This window comes from Caloenas nicobarica, chromosome 6 (genome assembly GCF_036013445.1).
Source record: "Caloenas nicobarica isolate bCalNic1 chromosome 6, bCalNic1.hap1, whole genome shotgun sequence".
Lineage (NCBI taxonomy): Eukaryota > Metazoa > Chordata > Aves > Columbiformes > Columbidae > Caloenas > Caloenas nicobarica.
In genome coordinates this window covers 20,552,925-20,566,843 of record NC_088250.1, presented here as the reverse complement: position 1 = coordinate 20,566,843, position 13,919 = coordinate 20,552,925, and the positions used below count along the sequence as shown (strand labels likewise).

Genomic DNA, 13,919 nt, shown 5'->3' with positions numbered 1-13,919 from the left:
GTGTTATGGTATGAGCAACACTTTTGATCTCTGTACCACTAGTCGGCAGTAATGAAGGGTAAATTACTATACAGGAAGAGACTTAAGTCCAGGTCACAAAAATTGAATGATAACCATTCCAAGCAATGTGGCTAACAGAAGAGTGGGGGTAGAGGTGAGAAATCCAGTTACTACTGTACACATATCAGAACTTTGGTTGTAACTAAAATGACAGGGCCACGGATATCTCTAATAGAAGTACAAACAACTGGTATAAATTTCAATGAGCTCACTTAGGTTTGCTAGATGTGGTCACCAGAGACTACCAACTAACATATGTTAGCTTGGGGCTTGAGTCCATAGGCTGCTCGTTGGTTCTCAAATTCCATCTTTTGCCTATCACCAAGTCAAGCAATAGCTATAAATAGAGCTATCAGAAAATGGATAAAAGTGAAAATGTTTGCCGTTCTTATTTAAATTTTCACTAGCATTTCATTCCAACAAAAAAATTTCCATCTAGCGGTACTCAAAGTCTGCAGGATATTATTAAATAGTGTGAATAATAAGCAGATTTGAAAAGATTTTTTGTAGCAGATGATCCTTCTCACATGTGCATACAAGCAGTAATCCACTAGGTGGCAAGCACTACCAAAATGGCCTTAGTTGATACAATATGATGAGTCATCTGCCTTACAATAAAATTACAAGGTTCGTAGACATAAAATACACAGTCATGTCAGAATTTATGTGTTTAGTTTTATATTATTTTAAAGGGCCCACTTAAAATACAGTATTTCTTAATCTCTGATGTTGAAAATAATTCTTTACTGTGCTCTACCTCAGACTTCTTAAACTCCTATTTGTAACTTCTGTGCAAGTACGAGCTTGGTTAAAGGACACAACAAAGATAACATAAGAACCTGCAAGTTTAGCGATAAGCTCACACACAAGATATGCAAGTAGCAAGTATTACACAAAACCAGGAACTTCCAGTACTTTCGCCATTTGATCTTGCATTCTCACATAAAATTTGACCCTGATAAAGTGAGCATTAGTGCCAATTTCAAATAACCAAAAAGTAAAGCTCTTCCCTCTGATACATGCTAACATCTTCTATTCTTAATATACTCTATTTGTGGACATGGACTTTGTAAGCATGTTTTCTGATATAATCCACTGAATATACTAGTTTCAGTACTACTGAAAGACATTTTATACGTGGTACCCTAGTGCTACTTCTTGATCTCACTTGCTTACGTGTCCTCTCAGGCTATACTGGAAGAGACTTTTTTCTCCTGTAGCCAACTATGGCAGTGATTTCATGGTGTCAGTAATAGCGGGAGTACTGATGTAGACAGGGCACTGTGGTTTTTCACAAAGCTTAGTATTCATGTTTAGGTCAACAAAGTGGCAAAATTCAGTGTAATTCTGATTCTCCAGAACATTACTCTCATTATTGTTATGACTATTGCATCAGGTAAAAATACTATGTTAAAAGACCTCCAGTATAGGTATTATCCTAGCAATTCTGCTTGAGTGCTTGATCTTTTTGTTAAAAACATCAATTGCTGTTGCAGTTAAGGAATAGCTCATAGATCACTGTGGCAATGGGAGCACTACTACTGTCTGGCTACTGTTTCAGAGCAGATATAGAGAATGGGATTCAAAATACAAGAACATTTACATGAGGATTAATTGCTGTTATTACTGCATCTGTAATGAGGAATTTGAACAAAAGCTCAGTAACACACAGCCTCTGAAATCATTTTAGTCTGTCCCAAATGCAATGGATAATAATTTAGATAATGTTACAATCGTCAGGGCCTTGAACACGCTAATAGGCCTTAAAAGGCCTGGCCAGCCTCACCTGGAACCCTGACCCACACATGCAGGGGCTTCAGTCCTTGCTTGTGTCCCAGTAGACCTGAATTCCTGGCCTTGTTTCTGCCTGACCCCATCACTAGTGATCACAGGACCCTGACCCTCAGTGGGTTTGGTTATGACCTGTGGATTGCCTTTCCAGCACGGCTGTTGACCTGCCTCAGCACCATGAACTTGCCTGACGATGTTGAACCCTTCTGCCATTTCCATGCCTGCCCTGCTCCCAGCCAGCCCTCATTGCTCCCTGACAGCAATTCTGTATATTCAGCCTCTACTCTGCACTGGATAGATCGGTCTTCATGGAGTATTTGCTGTAGACAAACAGTGGCTTCTCCATTTATAACTATTTATTCTCTTCATATGGTTTTATGGAAATACTTGGCTTTAAAAGCCTTAAAGTTACATTTTAGTTATAATTCACAAATAACAGATGACGTGCATGAAGGGAACAAATATGTTTGCTGGACAGTTATTAAATAAAAAATAAAGCACTTTTTATATGCTTTTATAGAGGGATACAAAATTACATCACCCCTTCACAGGTCTCCATATTTACTAAGAGTAGCAGCTGGAAATGTATGAGTATGCTTCTTAAAGTTTGTAGCAATGTAAAATCAGAAATAAATCTTGTCCTCATTCTATCGCATCCTTTAAGCGGAAGTTGGAAAGGTCTTGCAAAACAAATCTGCAACAGCTTTCACAGTGCTGCAGTAGACTTCCTGGCTCCTTTGTCTGTACTGACAGTTACACAGCTGGTGACCAAAAATAACAACCGCTGCCCAGCAAAGGAGGCAGCATTATTGGTGGACTTGGATGAAATGTCTTTTGGTACCAAGCAGTGGGACCCAGCCAATGAAACTGCAAAAGCTGAGAAAGAATTTGTCTGTTCACAAGATTGTAAGTGTATAACCAAAAGCAGTATTTGTCTTGAAGAATGTGCATACGGACCTAAGCATTGCTATCCTAGCCTCAAATAAATGAAAGTTCACAGACAACACAAGCAGTCAGCCATTCCCACACTAACGGGCTCAAATCCCTTTGAAAAAAGGTATCTTCAGGTAAGGGTTGCTTCCAGAGTTTTCAGTGGACTTCAGAGACAGTAGAGTTCAATGTTATTCCAATCCCTGACTGTACCTGTACTCTGTACCTGCCTTTTCTAGAAATTAAAATATTCTGGCACATACAGCACTCATTTTGATTTCTTCCTTCATAAGCCTGTGCCAGTCATCACGGAATCTTGCATTTTCTTTGTGATTTTCAATTGCTACTCACTTGGATACATTTCTGTATTCCATACTAACCATATCAGGCTTTGCCATGCTTATTTATTCTTGCCAGAATGCACTCCTGCATTAGCTGATTTTATTACACTTAATATGGTTGAAATGGCACTTTTATTCTATGACCTTCTTTTCATTAGCTTAAAATAATTTTTCAAAACAATCACCTCCAGGCCAACATTTCTCACGCTTTTTTTCAGACTAACAGTCACATTTTTACCATTTTTAGTTTGAAGAAAATGCATTCAGTAGTTTTCAAGGCTCAGGCTTTCAAACATACACAGATACAGTTGTTTTTGTTAAATATTTACCGATTACAACAGTTCCTTATTTCCATTCAAATTTGTTGGTTTTTCCTCCCCTAATTATAAACAAGTAATACATAATAACTCCTTGAACACCACTTTCAATTTTTTTTTTATTTGAAATTCCTCCTGAAGCTTGTCTCCTCTCTGCTTCTGCTAAAGTTATAAAGTATTTAGAGCATCTTTTGACTTACTATCTGAATTTATTAAATAAAACTAATAATAACCTCAATATCTTTATTATATGAATTATGCATAAGTTAATATACATACTATATGCATGTATTGATATATTACCTACATTACATGATTGTAATTTATACAATAATAAATACATTGTATTACAATATATCAATTAAAACATATCTTAATTACACAAAATAGATGTTAACGTAATTTGAAATCTATAACAGCTATATAACAGGCTGATTTCAAAAGAATATGCTGTTCTCTGGGTAAATACAGCACAGTGTATCATAATATATAACACCACATTATATGATCTCATGGTCAATTTTACCTTTAACAATAATGCAGTTTAAGGAAACAGATTATTGAGCCTAAATACTGATAGGAGCCTGAAAAGATAGGAGAAACAGAAAAATTACCTTTATGCAAATCTTATGCTGTACCACCTGCCAGCTTGTGTCATGCACTCCTCAGCCATCACTGAATCTCCTGTGAACAATGGAAGATTCAAAATAAATCCAAATCAGAATAAACCACAGTTTTACAGTAAAAATTGCTTAGTCTTCCCTAATGATTATACTTTGGGTTATCCACTATTACTGAACTGACAAATGTAGTATTAGTTAAGAAACTTCTAAAAGCATTTCCAACATTTTCTTAGCAGACACTGAATCAGAATTTTCAATTGCTACAGTACCATAAAAAAGTCTGCCTAAAATGTATTTCAGTCCAATGCCTAAGAGCAATTTCCCATCTCTCAGCTTTCTAGTACCAGCTCTATTCTTCACAGTGCCAAAACAATTCAAATACACAAGGAGTCATATCAGCATTCTGTTGAGTCCTACATGTTTCAGCAAATAAAACAAGGTGATTTGACAATCCCAGATATAGCTTAATCTTTTTGGATAAATATAAAGCCAGTAAATTGAAGCATTTCCTCTATTTTAATAAAATGAACTCCAATATCTAATTGATTCGTTTCCAACACTAATTTAGAGACAGATTTTCGAAGGCATGAAATCCTATTAAGAATGCATCTAATTGATTTTCAGAAAGAGTTGAGGACTTGATCCTGCATTCACTGCAGTCAGTGAAATTTCCATTGATTTAAATAAGAACAGATTCATACCTGCAGAGACTAGCTGCTATTTGTGCCTTTCACATTATCCTTTCCATAGCTAGATATCTTTTCCCTTATTTTTTTTGCACAAATGATCTACATACTTGATACGAAGTGAAAATGCTAAGAGCATATATTCATATCAAAATAAAAGAGGAAAAAAATACTGATTTTGCACATACACTCCATATAATTTACCTCATATTATAAAAAACCAACCACCCACATTTGCAAAGAAAGGTCATGAAAGTTTTAACACCAAAGATGAGTGAACACGCTGTAACTGCCATTCAGTTTTATGGTAGCTCTCTTCACTGAAGTAAATGAGATTATTTATGAGTAAAACAACTGAAGTATTGCACACATAGTATAGTTTCTAGGTATTCAGAAGTAAATAAGTTTACTCAAACAAGTTTGAGTAATTACACATCAAACTATTTCTTTACTGATGCAAAAGTGAAGAAAATGTTATCAAATATTCAGATCTATCAAATGATCGAATAATAATAAATTATCAATAAATGAAACACTGTGATTTTATTCTGTTTTATTTAGTAAAGAAATGCAACTGAATATTTAAAGTCTATTACTACCTAGTGAATAACTGCCTTTTAAGAGAACTGTCATACTGATATACGCAAACGTCAAAAAGTATCGGTAGTGTTATAATTCAAATTCATCTAGATGAAACAATAAGATAATTAGGTGTAAAAAAATTCACAGTTTTGTTCAACACAGTAGAGGATCAATTTCATCTAAAGGCAAGTGGAGTGTACACCATATCATCTGATCCAAAGAAGTGACCTTCTTGATTCAAATGCAAAATGCCTATTCCTATTGCAGATGGAATTTACCAGAACAAAATGTTCAATGGAAAGATTACATTTCCAGTGGGGCAGAAAGGTATTTGTCAGTGTCTCATTACAGCTTTGATACAAACATCTTGGATTTCAATTAGCTTTGAGATAGAATGGCAATAATCCAGCCCTGAGACTACAGACAGATCTTTGTTTCTTACACCATTATATGTGGATTTTTGTTTAATTTGCAATGATATTGTAAGATTTCCAAAAGAAAAGAAACAGAAGGAAATAACATTCCAGTCATTTTAATGTCAGAGATATCACTTAGTGATGTCTGTCTGATAACTTTGTACTAGGAGGTGAGAGTGACATCATTTACATTTTTTCCAGCATAAATGAAAAGTGCTGAATTCCTTGAACCGTAAGTGTCCCATCAGTTCTTCTGCTCTCACTGTCGCACCTCCTATTATTAACATACCATAGCCAGTCTGCTGCATTTGATTCTTTTCTATGAAAAGTAATTTGCCTTCTCAATGGAAATAAATACGTAAGTTGCTTTAGTATATTTCAGGAGTTCAAACAATGGCCCACAGAAACTTCCACTCTACAGAGGTCGTCTTTTAACTTTACAAATTTAGAATTTGCAGTGATTTAAAATGTTTACTTCTAAATATAATCTGATATCTAAGAAAACTAGTATGTTCTTCTGAGTTGATCATGGAACTAGGAGTTGGAAGGGCAGTTTTTAACTGTCACTTTAATTTCTGTGACTGATTTCAAGTTAACGCCTATGAAGCTCTGGATAATATTTGTCACCCTTTATACCTGTGTCATGAGGGTAACTGTGTCAGCTTATGAAATGTGGCAGAAGGAAAAGCTCAGAAATGATGCAGGTATGATTCAGTTGTTGATTTTTTGTTAATAAAGAAGTTTTAATCTGTGATATACAGAGAGGATTTTAATAGCACTCCAAATTTTATATGGTGCCTTCCATTCAAAAAGCTTCCTTTCAAACATCAATTCAATTGGCTTTCACTGTAAGAAATATTGTTATTGAAATAAATACAGTTAATTTGACACATTAAGAAACCGATACTAGGAGAAAATAAATATATGTCTGTCACCTAGGAACCAATGGCAAAAACTACTGGTGGCAAAATGTCACTTTTCCTCCTTTGATATCAAGGTGAAAAAGACAGGAATTAAGTCACTTGCCCCCACAATTCCAGAGCAAGGATAAGAGCTTGGAAAATGGTCCATTTTAAGCTGAATTGTTCTAGGTACTAGCCACAAACTTCTTTCTCCCAGAGTAATTTTACAAAATGCTTGATTTATCAGTAAACATTAAAAGGATAAACATAAAATGATAAAATCTAATGATCTATATTTTTTACTTAATCTTGAACTCTAAATGGCTCTTGTAAATATATCACAACAGTTGGTCAGTAACTGTCTGTGGACATATACAACGAATTAAGCAAGCATCTATAATGGATTTTTTCCTCACTTCTGAATTGCAGCCACCTTCAGGGTAATGAATAGCAAGAAAAGATACAATAGTTTTTAGCTATAGTGAAATGAAAAATAATTTTCCTGATTAGTGAGAGTACTGCTTATATATCACATACTTCCACTGACTGAAAAGATCTGTAAGTATGTTTTGCTTCTACATACATATTTGTAAATACGTGTTGGAGTTTGCTAGCATTTCTAGCATACACAATACTAACAAAAATTATGTTGTTTAATTTTTATCATATTGCTATAAAAAAAAATCAGATTTAACAGGTTAGACTGCTTTGGATATGTAATGCAGAACAAGACCTGCCAAACCATACATGTAGGTTTTTTTCCAACAATATCTGAACATATTCTGTTTCCTGTAAAATAAATGGACTTCCCTAGCTATAAACATGTATTTTATGTTTTATTATGGTGAAATGAAATTTAGGTTTTATAAAAATATTTTAATGCAAGTATAATGTAGTTGAGTTTATTTTTTTCAAATTGTTTATTTTTTGCAGAAAAGCAGAGTTTGATTGTAAACTACTAAAGCTGCATATGATTCCACATTGTTGTTTTACAAGATCTTGCATGAGAATAATTAAATCAGTTGGTTTTTTTTTCTTTCTGTACTCACAGCACCATAGAGACACAGACTTGGAAAGGGCATCCAGAGATTTAGTCCAACCTGCTTTAGCAGAATCAGTGTACTTGAACATATATTATAATAGTTGTCCACTCTCCCATTAAAACTATCCAGACAGAAGAGATTCCAGTTGAAAATTTAACAAAACAAAAAGAGAAACCGCTTTCTCTGAGACAAACAGGCTCCAATCTTATAAAACTTCTTCTGACAGAAATTACAGATTTGACTTCACAGAAAACTGAACAGAGAGTGCTCAAGACCTGTAGTGATGAAGCCTATGGTTAAAAATGTCTACTGGATAAAGATTTCCCAGCAGTAGAGTATCCACTTATACACATACATACCAGAAAAACATACCTTATTTGCAGGAAATTGTATACTTCTCTCAGCCTTTAAAAAACTCAGATTAGTAGTCTGATTAGTAGTTTAAATTTTTAACATTATGTGTGCATTTCATCATCTTATGGTTTTCTTGAGTCTTGAAATCATGTGTCATGGGAAAGATGTACACTTAAGTCTATACAAGTTCACACATACATATTCCATTTACAGGCTTTACAGAAGGACAGAAGGCCTTTTGCAGTTTTTTCTCTTTGTCTTAATACAGATGCACTGATGTATATAAGGGCATTGACTGATGTACCATTCAAACCTAAACAGATGACTTCTGGTCAAAATATTTTTTTAAAAAACAAACTGCTTGCACAGATCAGTCTATTTAACAGGAAAACATAATCCAAACAACTTGTCAGATAGATTGAATAACAGGATATTAGAGTGGTCAATTTTTGTTCAAAGTAGAAAGATCCAATTTATCTTGATTTAAAAAAAAAACAAAACCAAACCACAGGTTAAGACAATATGATGTGTTTGTCTAGAAAACCAATCTATAAATAAAACAAAATAAACCCTGTTTGGAGTATATAAAATTAAACTGTTAGTCCTAAACTAGAAAGTAGATGGGTTTAGCTATCCAAATCATATTTACTGTATATTATGTGTGGTGTGAATTTTAAACTTTTTTCTATTATTTTTTTCATAGGAACACACACAAAATTTTGCAGATTCTCAGTGATTGATTTTAACATTTTTGAAATGCAACAAAAATCCAAATCAAATTCAAATACAGTTTAGCTACAACAGTCTTCACTGACAGCCAACCAGATTTTTAAATTTTTTTTTTTTTTTTTGCATAGAAACTGTTGCAAGATCCACAGGAAATCCCCTTACAAACATTCCAAATGATGTAAGGTTAAACACCACTGTTAGCACATTACCTCTGTGAACAAGGAGAATGAAGTTCTCTCATACTCTGGTATAATAAATACTCAGCCACAGAAGAGCTACTTCCAGTTTGGACCAAGTCCCTATAGATTTGTTTGGGACATGGAACACCTCCCTGTTATATTGTCCCTTCTTGCTGCATTTGCCCTGCCACTTGTGATATGTTCCAGTTGGGTACTTACTGTGAACCAGATGGATGCAGTAATTGTCACAGGAGATTTACTGCGTCATCTCCTTTCTGATGAGGTGTTTTATAAATATGGCCTAGGAGCTTGGGTTCTGCTAGTAATAAATACATTTCTGACTATCTACTGCCTTGTGACATGTTAAAAGCAAAGATTTGTTTAAGTTTAAAAGTAGGAGATTTCTGAGAAAATTTTTACATTAAAAATTGCTGTTTATGTGTTTGCTTTGTAGTTCAAGCCCATCTAATTTTTCAGACCTTCTACCAACACACCAGCAAGTATTTTATTAAAGAGCCCATAAAGGAAAAAACTCTACCTTTACTTACATGGCTGTTAGCAGTAAAATGACCCCATGGCACCAGTCCTAACTGAATAGAACTGAGTCTGTGACTCAACTAATTCTCAAATGAATGTGAAAACATGAGAAGTTAACTGTTACAGTTAACAGTTACAGAAGAATAAATATTATTTTATGGTAATAACAGAAGACTGGAAGCTAGGAATGCTAAATGCTAATCCCTGTGGTCTTGTCAGTTAGTCTTTTTAGCTCTTGTTTCATTTGTAAATAATTATGAAGTACTTGATATGGGTAATTATTTAACATTTCTAGAATGAGTTAGTATGCCTTTGTTCATATTAATTCTAATCTAAAACATACCTTAAGATTATATAAGATACTCCTTTGGCTTACATACAGCAAAATAACTGAATTTCTAATTGAAAGTTTAAAAAAGCCCCTGAAGAAAGTGAACACTTTCTCTCTCCTTATTTATCCTATTATCTTTTGGGGCAACAGTGCTAACATAATACATACAAAAGGAACTCTGTTATCATCTTAACAAATATTCAAATGTATTCTACCTTTGATGAACACACAAAACTTCCATAAATGTTAATGGGAGACAGGTGCACAAACTGAGGGTAGAATATAGCCTGGCATACAACAGATCTGAAAATAGTTCCTTTTGGCTGATCTCTTGGCAGATTTCATACTCTCTCTTAGAACCATTAAAACTGGTGCAGGTTTTGGTACATTACAGGTTCCCTTAAGAAGCTCTCATTATCTCCTCTCTTCTTAACCATATAATAGAAAAAAATGAGAGTACCATACACAGACCACACCGAGGAAGGAGAAGTCGCCTTGAAATTTTTTGACTGGTAAACCTGTTTTCTATAATACTTAGTAGTGAATCACTCTTAAGTGCTGGACCATTCACTAGTGTATGTGTTTTGTGCCAAAGGTTACCAGATTGCAAAAGTGTTCTCATCTCAGAAAGGACTCATCGTTCAACATCACCTCATTTTGACACAACAGAAAAAAAATATGTCCATTTAACAAGAATAGGAAGGAGGGAGAAGGACAGACAGAAGCCTGCATTAGCAATGGAGCAAATTTTCTAAGGGAAAAGCACAGACTATTAAAGGATACTAGCAAAGTTATAGCTTTATATTATGGGATGAGATCTTGCTGATAATCTCAATTCCAGTAAGCTTGTAATATGGACTTTTCATTTTCCTGAAATATGAGAAAAAAAGAAAATAAAAATGGAGCCTTAATGGAGAAAGGTAGGCCAGAGACTGCCTTTTCACAGTCCCTCATACTACTAGAGAGGACAGTGCAGCTGTGGCACTTCCTTGGGAAGGGAAGGAGGGAACCACTCTCTCCAGCATAGACCTTGGGCTCATGATCCAGAGCAAATTGCTGTTCTCCAGTAGCACAATGAGGTGACAAAACAAGATGAGGGCCTGCTTGCCTTTGCTATCTACCCTTCTTCTGATTCAGGCAGCACAAAGTGATATTCTCGAAAAGCAGAGGCTCTTCTAAGTCAAATGATACCTTGTTGTCTTTAGTCTGGATTCCTGCCCATCTGCAGCAGAGACCTGATTTATCTTTGTCATTCCTTTACATGTCTTAAAATAACTTCTCAATAATACACAAATTCTGTTTACATGGGTACACAATTGCTGTTAAAGCTGATGTTCACGTCTTAACCAAGCCCTGTTCATCCTAGACCCAGTGCATAGGATTGATGTGTAAAACCCCCTAAAAGCTGTTTTCCCGGTCCCAGATACAGAGAAGGTCCAGCTCACAGTATAACTCCTCCACATTCTTAGAGACCATTATCAAATTGGGGTTCACTCTAGCAAAAGATGCTATCACCAGGAAGCTGAGGCAAGAAGAAAACACATCTACAACCAGTATGTTTTCTCAAACCTGTGCTCCCAGCGTATACCTCAAGAGCCTTCCAGCCGATGAAAAATATATCAGATTATTTAAACTGCTATTACTTGTGAAATCAGTGAGTGCTAAAAAAAAAAAATCACAAATTTATTTGTATAGAGTTACCATTCTGTCAGTGTTTGTGTCACTGCTAAACTGACCCAGATAGAGCTATTTGAAATCTATAGCTATCATTTACAAAGAAAAAGGGGGATGTTAGTGCTGCAAAAATTAGCTATTCTAGTTTCTGGGTTCTAAAATGAAAGACTAATGTAAAAAATAACATGACCTTCAGCAGATATATGTAGGTTCAGGACCAAGAAATACACTTAAATGTTGAAGATCAATCACCAAAAATCAACTGGCTAAATTGATTACAAATGTGAAATATCTGGCTCCTACATCCATAATTTTAAATGGAAATTTGAAAAATATTGCTGGAAAGCTTCAAATACAAATTAATGTTTTATGGCCAAGCAAGAAGCATAGGTAAAATACAGAAATAAAACACACATTCCTGTTCCAAGGTACACACATTACACGTTATTGTAAATGATATTAGAAATTTCTGGCAAATAAATTCTAAGATGACAGCTGTCGTTGGAAGTTCATTACTATCATCTTCATATTTCCATCTCAGAAGAAAAATGCAACCCCTTCTCTTGCACGTCATACAATTTTCTTTGACAGTTTCACTTATCGTTTTTCTGAAAGGTAACACCCACACTCTTATGAAATGCATTGGGGTTATTCAATGATCAGAAGCCATCTAGACAACAGACAGTTTTTCTAATTTTTCTTAGGGTATAGTATGAACTCTGACTCACATGGAAGACTGCAGAGGAGTAAATAATCAACGCTGACTCCTGCAGCAATTGAAGTTCTCCTGGGAGTTACCCAGTGAAGTACCAACCAACCTGTTCAGTTTATGATACAGAAGAGGACTGCACCCTCACAGATCTTGACTGCAAATGCAGTCTTTTTCCAGTACTTATCAGCAGGAGTTCAGAAGGTATACTCACCAGACCGAAATGTTTGCAGATCCAGTGATTTTAAATAATTTATTCCAATTTGTAATAGCAGAAAATTTAATCCTCTCTGGAGCTGATAGTTATTGCCGCTAAAAACTTTATTTCATGGTGTTGTGAATACACGCTCCACTTGAACTATTTGAGTTGTCCATATTAATTCTGCTCTGGTGAGCAGTTTTTGGAAGAACAGCAGCCTGAGGAATCAAGCACTTCATTGAGACAGTAGCCAGTAGCCCCAGCTCAGCAGTTAGGAAAAAAAAAGCAGAAAAGTTTGATATATTGTATGGGAATATAGTGCAAGATTGGCGAGGAGGTTAGTTAAATGTAAATACGCTCAAAGTGACTTGCACCTGTCTGTAGAAAAAGCACATACATCACACTAATTCTTTTACTGACCTTGCGTGCTTGATGAGTAGAACTTCTGTGTTAGATAACATAGGCCTGTGAGAAACTCCAGGCACCTTATCACTATGTCTGAGATTCCTGCTTTGTTGTGAGAAAGAGCAGGAGGCTGCGCCTGCCTGAAGCCTTGAAATACAGGCGAGCTCAGCAGGCCCAGCGATCTTCCAGCAGGGCTGAACTTACCAGCGCCTGCGTCCCCGCTTGTGTCACCTCTGCCTGGGAGCTCAAGTGCGACTTCGGAGATCCCCCAGTAGAGAGGTAACTAAAATAAAACTTGCTCTTTGCAATGCATTCGTGGCCTCTAGCTCTTCTTGCGACTTGCCTGCGTATGTGTACACATACATGTTTCCACAGGATACGAGCGGCAACATACTTGTTAATTTAGGGCGACTGGGGAACAGCAAAGTCACTTATTACAGTTGGTACGTGTATCAAAGCGCACTGTGTAACTCCATTCCTCAGGAGCTCATTGCTGCAGCTGTGGTTTGGCACAGCTTTACCCGCCCAGTGCGGCGGCCTGCTAATGCACGAGGCCTGTCGACCTGACAGCTGCACCCTGCTTGCTGACATCCACTCGGAGCAGATTTAGCGTGGGTAACTTTGTCCCTGGCCTGACACTCACAGCAAATCAGGCTTTTATATATTTTATCCTCAGGTCACTGAAGCGATTACGGCTACCAGCCTGTCTCACCTACGGTTAAAATCACACAGTTCAGTCAGTGTCCGCCATCGGGCTGACTCGTTTCGCCGCTCGGCTGCTGGCACGGCGATGACCAGCGCGGGTGTTCCGTCCCGGGAAGCCGAACCGGAGCAGGGAGCGAAGGCGCCGCACGCCCGCCCCGCCCGGGCCCGCTCTCCTCAGGGCGGCGAGGCGCAGCCAGGCCCCCGCGCGGCGACGCCGCGAGACGCCGCCACACGCCCTGCCCGCGCGCTCCCGCCGCGCGAGCCACTCAGCGGCCCCTCCCAGCTAGTCACGGCGGAGCGCGCATCGCAGCCTGGCGCGCGGCGGCGCTCGCTTCCCAGATCCCGCGGCCGCTGGTCGCCGCCGACGTGCCCCGTCCGAAAAGACTACAGCTCCCATCATGCAACG

General features: G+C 37.0%; 1 long non-coding RNA gene across 1 annotated transcript in view; it reads right to left on the bottom strand.

The window, feature by feature from the left end:
- LOC135990460 (uncharacterized) overlaps positions 1–13,781 on the bottom strand; it is a 55,021-nt gene extending 41,240 nt beyond the window's left edge. The window contains exons 1-2 of the long non-coding RNA XR_010606413.1: positions 12,824–13,781; positions 4,054–4,123 (exon numbers count right to left, since the gene is read on the bottom strand). This is a non-coding gene — a long non-coding RNA (uncharacterized LOC135990460). The remainder of the gene's footprint in view (positions 1–4,053; positions 4,124–12,823) is intronic.
- Positions 13,782–13,919: the final 138 nt, after the last annotated feature.